Source organism: Aotus nancymaae, unplaced genomic scaffold (assembly GCF_030222135.1).
Source record: "Aotus nancymaae isolate 86718 unplaced genomic scaffold, 86718_ANA_hifiasm-v0.15.2.pri h1tg000010l, whole genome shotgun sequence".
In the NCBI taxonomy this organism is placed as follows: Eukaryota; Metazoa; Chordata; class Mammalia; order Primates; family Aotidae; genus Aotus; species Aotus nancymaae.
The window spans coordinates 29,375,397-29,388,816 of record NW_026988421.1 but is presented as its reverse complement, the minus strand read 5'-3'; the positions used below and the strand labels follow the sequence as shown (position 1 = coordinate 29,388,816).

Here is a 13,420-nt window from a genome sequence, read left to right as displayed (position 1 = left end):
TCATTTTCCAGGCCTGTTTGGGGTCCTGAGAAGAGTTCTGGGAATCGAGCCTGTCTTCATCTGCTCCTGCTGCTTTAACAAAATATCTTAAATGGGTAATTTATAAACAAGGGATTTATTTATTTATTTAGAGGCTGGGTCTTGAAATGTCACCCAGGCTAGAGTGCAGTGGTGCAATCTCAGCCTACTGCGACCTCTGCCTCCCAGGCTCAAGCCATCCTCCCACCTCAGCCTCCCAAGTATCTGGGACTACAGGTGTATGCCAGCATGGCTGACTAATTTATATATATATATTTTTAAAGACTGGGTTTCTCTGTGTTGCCCAGGCTGATCTCAAACTCCTTGGCTCAAGCAATCTGCACACTTCTGACTTTTAAAGTGCTGGGATTATGGTCATGAGCCACTGCATCCAGCCTGGAAATCTACTTCTTACAGTTCTGAAGTCTGGGAAGTCTAAGATCAATGCACCAACGGATTCAGTGTCTGGTAAGGTCTTGCTCTCTGCTTCAAATGTAACGTCCTTTTTTTTTTTTTTTTTTTTTTTTGAGACAGAGTCTCACACTGTCACCCAGGCTGGAGTGCAGTGGTGTGATCTTGGCTCACTGCAACCTCTGCCTCCCAGATTCAAGCGATTCATGTGCCGCAGCCTCCCGAGTAGCTGGGATTACAGACATGCAACACCATACCCGGCTAATTTTTTTATTTTAGTAGAGACTTTAGTAGGGGTTTCACCATGTTGGCCAGGCTGGTCTCAAACTTCTGACCTCAAGTGATCCACCCGCCTCAGCCTCCCAAAGTGCTGGGATTATAGGCATGAGCCACCACACCTGTCCTGATGTCTTCTTGCTGCATCCTTACATGGTGGGAGGGGCTGGGCAGCTCCCTTCAGCCTTTCTAAGGACAGTAATCCCATTCATGAAGGCAGAGCCCTCGTGACTTAATCACCTCCCCAAAGGCCACATCTCTTATTACCACCACAATGGAGATTAGGGTTCCACATGAATTTCGGAGGGACACACTGGGATAGTAGCTGGGCCACAGGCACCTGGGACTGGACAGACCCTTGCAGCATTTCTCAGGAGAGATCCCTGTCCATGTTCTTCAGGCCTCTGTTCCAGGGCCAGCCTTTTACACACTGTTTGCCCCACAAACAGTGGGGTCTGACTCTGTCACAAACAGATAGGGTCTGACTCTGTCACCCAGGCTGGAGTGCAGTGGCACGATCTCAGCTCACTGCAGCCTCTGCCTCCTGGGTTCAAGCAATTCTTCAGCCTCAGCTTCCTGAGTAGCTAGGATCACAGGCACACACCACCATGCCAGGTGAATTTTTGCTTTTTTTTTTTTTTGAGACAGAGTCTCACTGTATTGCCCAGGCTAGAGTGCAGTGGTACAATCTCGGCTCACTGCAACCTCTGCCTCCTGGGTTCAAGCAATTCTCCTGCCTCAACCTCCTGAGTAGCTATGATTACAAGCATGCACCACCACACCCGGCTAATTTTTGTAATTTTAGTAGAGACAGGGTTTCACCATGTTGGCCAGGCTGGTCTTGAACTCCTGGCCTCAAGTGATCAGCCCACCTTGGCCTCCCAAAATGTTGGGATTACAGGCATGAGCCACCATGCTTGGACCCTGCTTGTATATTTATGTGACTTACTCTGGTAGACATAGGAGTTTTTTGTCACCAATGCCACACCAGCCCTACCCCTAGGTATGGCCTAGTCCCTGAGAATGAGGGCTCTGTGGTCTTGCATTTGGAGGGAGATGTGCCTGGGGGGATATAGAGATGAAAAGGATTGGTTGGTGGGGGGAGATTTGGCAGGCAGGTTTGCAGAAGCAGAGATGAAATGAGCTAAGAAGCATGAAGGGGACAGGAAAGTGAGCATGTTGGGGGTTGAACAGGTTTGGGGCAGAGCAGGAGGCAAGTGGCTCAGCACAGGGGCCTGACAATGCCCTCGGTGGGCAGATGGGAGGAGGCTGGAGTTCACCAGAGCCCCAGGTGGCCATCAGCATAGCTAGCCCCACTCTAACCCCTAAAATCTGGGGTGGTTCCTAAGGCTCACTCATGCTGGTGCTCTAGTAACAGAGGTGGGAACCTGCTTGGCTGAGGAAATGCACTCAGGGTTTCTTGTGGGAGTGATGCTCTGTCCCGGCATGGCCAGAGAGACCACAGGACAGTTGACAGAGGAGACTCGAGATGGTGGCTGTCCTTGTGTAAACTGTTTCCCCCTCTAAATGAGAAGGAGGACCAAGTGCTCTGCCAGAGCTCCTGCTTACACTGTGCTAATGGGACTCGGTTATTGGGGCAAAATCCAAGGGCTGCGCTCGCCCAGTGGCTGCACTGACTCCGCTTTCCCAGCCAAGGCTTGGGCAGACACAGGGTCCTGGGGGTGTCTGTCACACCCCGGAGGCCCCTTCCCTACCCACAGGGGCTGTAACCTTTCACCCTCTTTTCCTGCCCCTACCGCCATCCTTCTAGAGTCTGAAAAGCTTGCTGTTTGGTCTGGAATCTGACCTCCTGAGGAGGCACTTCCCTGCCTCTGGCCTCTGGCCTCTGCCCTCTTTCCTAGGGCCCTCAGTGCTGCTTCCCTGGGGGTTCCCAGCCTGTGCAGAGACGGGCCCCTCCGAGGCAGAAGATATTTGCTCAGCTCCTGGCTTTGGAAAACCACACCTTTCATCTCCCAGAAGGGGGATCAGGACAGGCTCCTAGGGGATGGGGGAGGGGGTGAGCCTGCTCTCTTCTGTCACCATCCCCCCGCAATTTTCAAAGCTGTTTGGCTCCATATATGACTGGAACCAATTGCAGGCAATGTCCCTGTCAGGGCATAGCTGTGCTCATCCATTACCTGCTGGAATCTCGCCTACTGCCCTCTCAGGGGGACCGGCTCAGGCATTCAGTTGACCCTTGACAAGTTGGAAAGGCCAAGGGTATCTTTTCCTTCCTCTCTTCTCAGTAACGACTTGATCAGACTGCAGGCTCCTTGAGAATCGAGTCTTATTCATCTTCGCGTCGCCAAAGTTCACATGGTCCACATGGTAGTCACTTAATAAAACACGGAAAAAATGAATTAATGCAAGAGGGGGAAAGGGAGGACTGTAGCCCTTTTCTCTGTGATGGAAGTGCGGAGAGGCTGTGCTTATTAACAGGTATGTCTATGGCCATAATGTCTTCCGGTGGTGGCAAGGGGAAGCTGCTTGTTTCCCTCCCACCTCGCCACCTCCCAGGGTCACTCCATCATCTGTTTGCTCAGCATTGGAGGTGAGGTGGGGAGTAACTACTGAGCATTTGGGCTGTCCTCAAAATGTAGGTGGCCTTGTCCACATGCAGGGAGCCGCCAACTCCATTTTTTCTGTAGACACTCTGCCTTGGGCAGAGCCCTGTGTCAGGCATCAAGAAGGGATCTAGTCTCAAAACGTCAAAAAAGAATCCAGTTCCCTTCTTCCTACTTCCCCCCTCCACCCCCCAACACTCTGGTAAAATTTATTCAGATCTGTGAATTGGAGAGCAATTCCTTTTGGATTCCATGATCAGATCAAGAGATGCACTTTGGGCTCTGAACTCAATCCAAATGCACATGCTGGGTCTTTTCTATCCCCGTGCAGGGACTCAAACCATGTGTAACTGGAGGAGTTGACTACTTGCAAAAAACCTAGGTGTCTCTGCATCCCTGAGAGGAAAAGAGAGTGACAGAATTCAGAGGTGGGGAGAGGTGACAGCTCCTGCTGCCTCTGACATGGTCACTACCATTGGTAACTCTGGAGGAGGTCCCTCTCCCCAAATGCTTCAGACCCCAAGATCTCACTGTCCATGAAAGAGACATGGGATATCCAAGTCTCTCTCTATGGCACACCTTCCATAAAAGGGCAACGTGTCTCCATTCTTTCTCAGACAACCTTTCTGGGAAATATATGAGCCAGAGCAAGACTATTATGATCTCACTGGACAAGCCAGCAAGGGAGCAAAGAGCTTATCTCCTGTCCCCAGCCTCTTCTCCTTCCTGTGGCACTTTCCATGCATCAGGTATTTTTTCCTTTCCTTCTTCCCTTCCTTCCTTCTCTCTCTCTCTTTCTTTCCTTCCTTCCTTCCTTTCTTTCTTCTTTCTTTCTTTCTCTCTTTCTTTCTTCTTTCTCTTTTGGTAGAGTCTCACTCTGTTGCCAGGCTAGATTACAGTGGCTTGATCTCAGCTCACCACAACCTCTGCCTCCTGGATTCAAGGAATTCTCCTGCCTCAACCTCCTGAGTACCTGGGACTGCAGGCATGCGCCACCATGCCTGGGTAATTTTTTTATTTTTAATAGAGATAGGGTTTCACTATGTTGGCCAGGCTGGACTCGAACTCCTGACCTCGTGATCCACCCGCCTCAGGCTCCCAAAGTGCTGAGATTACAGGTGTGAGCCACCGCGCCCAGCCTTCTTTCTTTGTTTACTCACCACTATACTAACAAGGACAGATTTTCTATATTGGTAAGTCCTGGCAGGAAATACCCTTTCCCTGCTTCCTTTGGGCTTCAGGGACCAACCTGCCTTCAGGGATCAACTAGACAAACCCAGCCTGTTTGTGCTCAGCAAAGATCCAAGAAAAGATGTTGGCAGGGTTTTAGTTCCCCCGAGAGGGCAAGGCATGGCTAAGCTCCCCAGGCCCAGCCAGGCAGGCCTCTGTAACTGGTGGCAGAATGCCCACGGCTAAGTGGCCACAGGTTAGTTATCAACCAACAGCCCCAAAGCTAGAGCATCCAAGCAAGTAAAAAAGACAGTGCAGATTTCAATGGATTGTGGTTAGGACAGACAAGGAGTCCAGAATCCAAAAGGTCAAACAAAGCAATGGAAACTTGAGCCTGAGACAAGAATGATTGAGTGAGGCGGTGCCGTGGGGCAAGAGGTACAAGAACTTATTTTGACCAGATGGAAATGATGGGTATACTCAGAGACTTCTAGACAGGAAAAGGGGACCTGCGGGTGTCCTTACAATGCTGAGGTGGTGGAGACGCTGCAGGGCCTAATTTCATTGTTAGGTGATGGTGGAAGTTGTTGTTCTAGTGAGATTCATAGTTATAGAGACTGTAGTAATTACGGTAATAGCAGGAAGGGGGTGATGAGTGGTCATAGTGTTGCCATGGTTAGTGGTTGTTGCCAAGGGGATGGATAAAGGGAGTTAGGATAACTATTGTCATGGGGAAGGACTGGTGATATTGAAGCTAGAGTAACAGAAACAATCATTTTAGGGGTGATGGCAGTATCAGTGAATGATGGTGACAATAATTACGGTCACAAGTGAAGAGGTGATCGAGATGGTGGTGGAGATGTTGACTTGTTATCCAGATGAGGGCGTGATAAGGTGATAAGGATTACATTGGTAAAAATGGACTATTCATGTGGTATCATTGTTCTTTCTTTAATCCACATAATATATGAGATAAGCCTGATCCTTTAGAGGAGCTCAGGAGAAATATGTCATGGCCCTGGGTCTCCCTGAATCTACATCTCTGTGATCAGATCTGTACTGTTTTTCCTGGTCCACTCTGTTGTGATTAAAGGCAAAGTGGAGATTGGAGGGTAACCCATACCCCAGTTTTTCCTTTTCTTTCTCCATCTTCCTAGGGGCCTACTTGCTTCCTAAGATAGTTCTTCTCCAGGGTCCAATATAGGAAACTAAGGCATAGTTGTTCCTCGTGGGCTGAAGCCAGAGCACTCTGGGTATGCCAAGCATCTGGCTGGAAAAGGAATAATGCTGCCAAAATGCCCTTGCAGCAGTAGGAACAGTGGTTACTGTAACTATTATTCTTAACTCACGGCTGGTCTTCAATCTCTAATTGGTTTCAACCTCTGGCAATTCCCTTAATCTGTGCTGGCTACTAGCCAAATGTGGCTATTGCGCATTTGAAATACAGCTAGTCCAATTCAGATTGAGTGTAAGATATACATTGGATTTTGAAGACTTAGCATGAAAAAAAGAATGTAAACACTTTATCTCTCTTTTTTCTTTTCTTTCTCTCTTTCTTTCTTCTTTCTCCTTTTTTTTTTTTTTTTTTCGAGATAGGGTCTCCACCTATCATCCAGTCTGGGGATGCAGTGGTGATATCATAACTCACTGCAGCCTCAAACTCCTGGGCTCAAGCAATCTTCCCACCACAGCCTCCTGAGCGGCTGGGATTACAGGTGCACACCACCATGCCCAGCTAAATTTTTAATTTTCTGTAGAGACAGGGTCTTGCTATGTTGTCCTGGCTGGTTTCAAAGTCCTAGGCTCAAGTGATCATCCCACCTTGGCATCCCAAAGTGCTGAGATTACAGGTGTGAATCATGTAGTCTGGACCTCTTTATCTTTCTAACATAAATTTTTGTATTGTTCACATGCTGAAGTAATATTTTGAAGATACGGGGTTAAATGTAATATATTATTAAACAATTTCACCTTTTTTTAAATGTGTCTACTAGAAGATTTTTTTTTTTTTGAGACAAGTTCTTGCTCTGTAGCTCAGGCTGGAGTGCAGTGGTGCTATTACTAGATGATTTTAAATAACATATATGGTTCACATTATATCATACGGTGATGCCTTAGCTCATTTGCTTCTCGTGTGCTCAGGGAAGCAAAGGGAAATAAAGCAGATTCCAAAATTGCAGTAGGTTAGCACCTAATAAGTTAATTTCTCTTTACCGTAAAATCTAAGCAGAAGCACTGCAGGGCAGATGTGGCAGCTCCACTCCAGTGTCAGGGCACCAGAGTCTCTCTTTACTGTGCCTACACCGTTCTCAACACATGACTTCCATCTTAAGGTCTAAGATGACTGCTCTAGTTTCTATATCCACTTACATCCAGTGAAAAGGAAAGAAGGGGGTGTCAACTCCATTAGGGCAGAGTCGAGAAACACATATTACTTCTGCTTGCATCTCATTGGCCAGAATCTGATTACCTGAACACACCTGGCTGCAAGGGAGTCTGGGAAATGTAGTCCTAAATCAGGTGGCCATGCTCCAGCTAACACTTGGGGATTTTATCATTAAAGGAATAAAGGGAGAATGGCACAACCAGTAGTCTCTGCTACACCCAGAGGAGGGTTATTATCCAAGGCTCATATCTACTACAGGTCCGAGGAGTGGCTGGCACTACTAACAGCAGGAGGATGAAGCATATAATCTCCAAGAAAAGCATGTTCCTTTTAAAGAGATGTCTTTATTTATTTATTTATTTATTTTTATTTTTATGTTTTGAGACAGAGTCTTGCTCTGTTGCCCAGACTGGAGTGCAGTGGTGCGAGCTCAGCTCACTGCAACCTCTGCCTCCTGGGTTCAAGTGATTCTCCGTGCCTTAGCCTCCTGAGTAACTGGGATTATAGGCACCTGCCACCACGCCTGGCTAATTTTTGTATTTTTAGTAGAGATGGCCTGGGCTGGCATAGTAGCTCACACCTGTAATCCCAGCACTTTGGGAGTCCAAGGCGGGTGGGTCACCTGAGGTCAGGGATTCCAGACCAGACTGGGCAACATGGTGAAACCCTGTCTCTACTAAAAACACAAAAATTAGCCAGGTGTGGTGGTGGCTTGAGCCTGTAGCCCTAGCTACTTGGGAGGCTGAAGCAGAAGAATCGCTTGAATCCGGGAGGCGGACATTGCAGTGAGCCGAGATCACACCACTGCACTCCAGCCTGGGCAACAGAGTGAGATTCTCTCTCTCAAAAAAAAAAAAAAAAAAAAAAAGGCCAGATGTGGTGGCTCACGCCTGTAATCCCAGCACTTGGGGAGGCTGAAGTGGATGGATCACTTGAGGTCAGGAGTTGGAGACCACCCTGGCCAACAGGGTAAAACCCTGTCTCTACTAAAAATACAAAATTAGCCAAGCGTGGTGGCTCATGCCTGTAGTCCCAGCTACTCCGGAGGTCTCAGCTACTCGGGAGACTGAGGCAAGAGAATCACTCAACCTGGGAGGCCGAGGTTGCAGTGAGCCGAGATTACGACACTGCACTCCAGCCTGGGTAACAGAGCAAGACTCCATCTCAAGAAAACAAATAAATAAATAGGCCGGACACAGTGGCTCACACCTGTAATCCCAGAACTTTGGAAGACCGAGGTGGGAGGATTACCTGAGGTAAGGAGTTGGAGACCAGCCTGACCAACATGGTGAAATTCCATCTCTTCTAAAAATACAAAAATTAGCTGGGTGTGGTGGTGCATGCCTGCAATTCCAGCTACTCGCGAGGCTAAGTCAGGAGAATCACTTGAACTCGAGAGGTGGGGGTTGCAGGGACCGGAGATCACACCACTGTACTTCAGCCTGGGCAACAGAGTGAAACTTCATCTCAAAAAATAATAAAATAAAATCAAGTAAAAATAAATACATAAAAATAAATGAATATATAAAGACAGCCCAAGTCCCAGCATATTTTCAGATGTTCCTTGATCAGTACGACTTTAAGAGAGGGAAGAAAAAGGACAGTTTAACAAGAAAGAGAAAGAGGGAGAAAGGACGGGTGCATGGCTGGGAAGTATTGTTTGAGTTACAAGCTCTCTTGCTGGGACCACACCTGTAATTCCAGTATTTTGGACATTTATACTCAAGGTCTTCATAGGTCATGTGATATAGAAACAATGGCTCCAACCATTTGTTAAGTAGTTCTGTTTATTACACTCCTGCTTGCCCACCTTCTTTCCCTCCACTTTTGACCTTCCCCACCTCTATCAGGTGCCCAGGCCAGGCACAGAAGTGAACCCAAGAGACCTACGAGACCTGTACTTAAAGGAGTGGTGTGTCTGGGGAGTCAGAAAACAGCCAAGGACAATTATCCAGACAGCCACAGTGGGCAAAGGCTGAGGCAGACACGCTGGACATAGCTCTGACTTTTTCTTTGACCCAGATATTCTCAACAAAAAGATATTCAAAAGTAAAGTTGGTCTCCACGAAGACAGGACCTAGCTCTGTCGTGTCCACCAATGTATTCCTGTTGTCTGGCACAGAACAAGAGTTTGGTAAGCGTTTTGGTGGACAGATGAATGAAGATGATTGGGCTTTCTCTGGAGTCAGATTTGGAGTTCAGCTGTGAGGAGAGGCTGCTGGGAGGTTATGTGGGTTTTGAAGTTGGGGCTCCACAGCGCCCTCCCACCTACGCCTCCTTTTCCAATCCCTTCCTCCCAGGCTCTTTCTCTTGGTGATGGCTGGTCACTCAAGCCCAGGGTAGGCTGCTGTAGGGGAACTGGATGTGGTGGGCAGAGAGGTGGGGCAAGTGTGGGCCGACCCTCCCTCAGAACCCACTGCCCTGGCAGACTCACCTTTGCTCTTGGACAAGGCTTCCCTGACGGCCACCTCCTCCACGATGCTCCTTCTCTCAGCAAGGGTCAGATAAGGAGACGGCAATCAGCCCTAGGAGAAGGCCTGGCCGATAGAGGGGCCCAAACCCCGGACGTCCCCCCTCCTGCCATACATCTTGGTGTCAAACACATTTTATTTCCTCACGTCTGGGGACCCGGGAGCTTACCCTCCAGGATTACTTCCTCCTCCGGTTTGTTTTCCAGCTGGAGACTCTAGGAGCCCCTCGGCAGGGGGGCGGCTTCTCCACTGTGGCCCACAGGCTTCAAAGAGCCCAGAGTGGAATGCCGCAGCCAGAGAGGCTGCTGGCCTGGGAGGAGGGTTGGAGGCATCGCAAGCCCAAGGTACGGAGAGGGGTGGCCTTGGGGGGCTCTGGCTGGGTACCCACTCATTTTCAAGCTGCCCCCCATCCACTGAAGGACCATATCTATGGGCAGAAGGTGACTTCAAAGGTCAGCAATGGGGGACTCCCTACCACCCCCTCCCCCAGGGCTTAGAGGGGGCCAGGAAGTGACCCCCCCATGATGGATTAGGTGCCTAAGAGCCATGTCGAGCTTATGGACGGAAGACCTACTCTTTTTTCATGGGGCTCAGATTTCACGATTTGGGGGGGGGTGAAATAATTAGTAATTTGTGATTAAGCCTTTTCATGGATATTTTGTTTCTTTGTTCTGTGATGTCGCCTGGAGCCATTTAAAAAATGACTTAATGACAAAGAAAAAATAATTGCTCTTTGTAACTAATGACTGTGTCAGAACTTGGAAATCACCAAAGCCTTGGAAAGTAGAAACCAAGAAGGGGGTGGGGGTTCCACTCTCCAAGGATTCAGATCAGCAATCGTAAAGTGGCCCAGGATCCGCTTGCACCTGGACAGCCCCCTGCCCTTCCCTGGAGCCAGCAGCCAGCACCTGCAGGCTTAGCCTGAGGGCTTCGGGCCTAGGGTCCCTTAGGCACCTTTGCCCCTGGGCTGAGAGGAATGGTCAGAATGCCCAAGGCCAGCCTAAACTGCCCCAGCTCAGCCTCACCTTGGAGTTGCTTCCTCCTTCATAAAATCCCCCTGAAAAGACATTTCTCCCACTGTGGTGGAGGAGCAAGGGGTAATCATGTCCTCTCTTCTCCACTTCCGCAGCTTCCTATAGAGCTCCAGAGTTGCCCTGGGATTCTGGTTTCTTCTGGGTCTTTACTTTTTTTTTAGTATTTAATTGTCAAATAAAGATTGAAGGCCAGGCGAGGTGGCTTACACCTGTAATCCCAGCACTTTGGAAGGCCGAGGTGGGCAGATCATGAGGTCAGGAGTTCAATACCAGCCTGGCCAGCATGGTGAAACTCCATCTCTACTAAACATACAAAGATTAGCTGGGCATGGTGGCAGGCGCCTATAATCCCAGCTACTCGGGAGGCTGAGGCAGGAGAATTGCTTGAACCCAGGAAGGAGAAGTTGTAGTGAGCCAAGATACCACTGCACTCCAATCTGGGTGACAGAGCAAGATTCCATCTCAAAATATAAAAATAAAAAGATTGAGCATATTCACAGGGTACAATGTGAGGATTTGATATACTCATCTGAATCTTTACGGCTCTTGTCTCCCCACCTAGACTGAGCGCTCCCTTTGGGGGGCAGGAAAATGGCCCTCTCCCTCCTGATGCTCCGGCCCCTCCTCCCCTCTCGTATGCTAACCTACCTTGGGCTGGGGCCCTGCAGACCTCTGGGCCATCTGAGGCAGGGATCTGGAAGGCCCAAGCCCCAAGGACTCAGGGCAGCCCACCGCCTCCTGCCGCCCCCAGCCGCCTCCCGCAGCCTCTGGGGAATGGGCCGGGAGATGGGGAATTGCTCACGCAGCAGATTCTACTCGTGTTCCCTTCTCAGGCCCTCGCTCCGATCTCTCCCAGGGGGAAATGCTTGGGGGGAGAAAACCGTTAACTTGTGCCTTCTATTTGGTTTTCCTCTGGTTATTGTTTAAAATGCAGAGATTATGAGGTCAAACTCTCCCAGCCAATATTTTTCTAATGAAAAATGTAGTAAGGCACGACTGAGTAATCTAATCTATAAGTTAAGCGTTCCACACAGCAGCGATTTTCACCGACAGAACTTCAATAAATCTTGTTTTGAGAAAAATGATATGAGGCTGATGTTCTATTTTTGTCAATTTGAATGGACTCCCCCGCCCCCCCAGTCCCCAGAAACACGGCACTGCACCCAGCCAATCCCCTTCTTCCCTCCCCCAGAGCAGGCTGGATGAAAGTTGGGGACCAGAACGATAGCATGGGAGGCCTGAGTTCTGACCCAGCTTGGCTTAGAGGGTCTGGGGCCAGAGGCCTCTGCTTTAGCCCGCCTGGTCCCTGGGGCTCTTCTCCTGGTGAGAGGCTTGGCAAAGGGGTCAGGGGTCTTGAAGGAAAAGGCAGCCAGTGGTCTAGGAGAATGGTGCCAACTTTCCTAACCATGGGGTCGGGGCTGCCCAGGCAAGCCTATCTCCCCAGCTGTCCCAAGGCTGAGCAAAGAACAAACAGCAGGCCTCGCAGCTTCCCTTGAGCCCCAACAAGCCATTGATAGATTTGGCAGGAAAGGCCTCACCTCAGGAAGAACTGGTTAAATCCATCCTCAAAGCTGCTGTTCCCCTTCACCTGACTTGAACGTGGAGACAGGCCAGAATGTAGGAGTAAACTCACTCCTAACAAAGGGTGTGTGTGTGTGTATGTGTGTGTATGTATGTGTGTGTGCATGTAAGTGTGTACATGTGTGTGTGCATGTATGTATACCCATGTACACCCGTGTGCAGGGTTCTGGGAAGGAAGCAAGGCTCTCTCAATGGATGTGCAGACCTCAGGCTGTCATGGAGGGTGGCGGCCAAGACTCAAATCAAGAAAGAGCTTTCTAGCCCAGGGAATATGTGGGAGGCCAGGAGAAAGAATATGGAGAAGGTGTTTCAAGAAACTGGAGAAGCTGTAAGGGCAGCCAGAAAGGATTATGGCACCTCATCAGAGAGAAATCAATTAGGAGAGGCTTCACAATGAGTTCCTCCCTCCTCCTCCCTCCTCCCAGCCACGATCCACCGAGGGGAACGGATTAAGTCAAACAGAGCTGTCTGGAGACAGAAATGTTTTTCTGGGTGATGTTCGGCAGCATTTAGATTTGGAAGAGCCAGAGGCTGCCTCACTTTGAAATCTGCAGGTATGGAAATCACAGACAGAGGAAACTTGACCTCTCAGTGTCCTGGAGAGCTGAGTATAGAGGAAGGAGGACTGGGGTTGGGGGTCTGAGGATCAGAGGATCCACGTTTTGACATTACCAACAGTCTGACTTCAGGCCTCAGTTTTTCATCTGTAAAATAAGGAAAATAAGACTGGTCCTACTTATTGAGAGCAAGGTTAGCAGATCAAGTAAGAAGATACATGTGAACATGTGGTTTAAAATACTGCACAAGACCGGGCATGGTGGCTCATACCTTTAATCCCAACACTTTGGGAGGCCGAGGCAGGTAGATCACCTAAGATCAGGAGTTCAAACAAGCCTGGCCAACATGGCAAAACCCCTTCTCTACTAAACATACAAAAATTAGCCAGGCGTGATGGCAGGCACCTGTGATCCCAGCTACTCAGGAGGCTGAGGCAGGAGAATCACTTGAACCCAGGAGGCAGAGGTTGCAGTGAGCTGAGATCGAGCCATTGCACTCCAGCCTGGGCGACAAGAGTGAAATTCCATGCCAGAAAAAAAAAAAAATGCACAAATCCGGGCACAGTGGCTCATGCCTGTAATTCCAACACTTGGGGAGGCCGAGGTGGGCAGATCACTTGAAGTCAGGGGTTCAAGACCAGACTGGCCAACGTAGTGAAACCCCGTCTCTACTAAAAATACAAAAATTAGCCAGGTGTGGTGGCACACACCTGTAATCTCAGCTACTCTGGAGGCTGAGGCAAAAGGATCACTTGAACCGAGGAGAGAGAGGATGCGGTCATCTTAGATTGCGCCACTACACTCCAGCCTGGGCAACAGAGCGAGATCCTGTCTCAAAAAAAAAAAAAAATTTAAAGTACTGCACAAGATGAGCTATGTATACAATTATTACTGCATTGGGCCAAGGAAGGAGATCTGGAAACAACTCTCAAAGCCCCATTATTTCTCTGGG

At 49.1% G+C, this 13,420-nt stretch overlaps 1 long non-coding RNA gene across 1 annotated transcript; it reads right to left on the bottom strand.

The window, feature by feature from the left end:
• Positions 1 to 1,346: 1,346 nt before the first annotated feature.
• Positions 1,347 to 12,230, bottom strand: LOC105708148 (uncharacterized). Its single transcript, XR_001105247.2, has 3 exons — positions 11,869 to 12,230; positions 9,260 to 9,350; positions 1,347 to 3,040 (listed from the first exon to the last, which is right to left on the bottom strand). It is a non-coding gene; the product is annotated as an uncharacterized LOC105708148 (long non-coding RNA).
• Positions 12,231 to 13,420: the final 1,190 nt, after the last annotated feature.